We start from the raw sequence: 853 nt of genomic DNA, 5'->3' as shown, positions 1-853 counted from the left end.
CAGATTTATCCATATGTCTGCTCTTCTCTTACTCTCACATATTGAGATTTTTGAACGTTTTATGCAACGTGCAGCAAGTGTGTTAGCATATGTCCCGCCGGTTCATATGTACGCATCTAACCTCCGAACCACGCAGCAGATTCGTTCTGAATGAATCTCTTCCCAAATCGTCCCTCCCTAACATTTTCGTCTCGTTTTTATTCGTTGACGAAAATGTCAATAGAGTTATGTCATAGTTTTTGTCATTCAAAAAGAGTTTTAGTTCGTTATCGTCTCGTTGTCGTCGGTGAAAAAGATGTCGTTGACGTAAATTATTCGTCAACGAAATTAACACTGGTGCAAAACAATATATGTGAAATATATTTGATAAGCTGTTTAGATAGTGGATTCTAGGGGTTTACTATAGATTTGAAGCTTTTGGTGTGTGTGTGTGTGTGTGTGTGTGTGTTTAAGAAATGTGTACTTTTATTCAGCAAGGACACAATTGATCAAAACTGACAGTAAAGACGTTTATGTTTTTAAAAATTCTATTTCAAATATTTATTTGCTGTTATTTAGAACTTTCTATTCATCACAAAATCTTGAGTTATCACAGTTTCCGCAAATATATGAAGCAGCACAACTGTTTTCAACATTTCTAATAATAAATGTTTCTTGGGCAGCAAATCAGCATATTAGACTGATTTCTGAAGAATCATGTGACACTGAAGACTGGAGCAATGATGCTGAAAATTCAGCTTTACCATCACAGGAATAAACTTTTTTTTTATTCCTTAAAAATAGATTAAAATGGAAATAGTTATTTTGAACAATAATAATATTTTTAATTATTACTGTTTTACTGTATTATTAT

General features: G+C 32.7%; 1 protein-coding gene across 1 annotated transcript in view; it reads left to right on the top strand.

Moving 5' to 3' along the window:
• Positions 1-853, top strand: part of LOC107559353 (histone-lysine N-methyltransferase 2C-like) — a 104,630-nt gene that overhangs the window by 47,031 nt on the left and 56,746 nt on the right. The gene's annotated exons all lie outside the window — the stretch shown is intronic.

The sequence above is a fragment of the Sinocyclocheilus grahami genome, unplaced genomic scaffold (genome assembly GCF_001515645.1).
Source record: "Sinocyclocheilus grahami isolate Dianchi unplaced genomic scaffold, SAMN03320097.WGS_v1.1 scaffold682.1, whole genome shotgun sequence".
NCBI lineage: Eukaryota > Metazoa > Chordata > Actinopteri > Cypriniformes > Cyprinidae > Sinocyclocheilus > Sinocyclocheilus grahami.
Note: the sequence above shows the minus strand (reverse complement) of the source record. Positions and strands in the feature narration are given on the sequence as shown.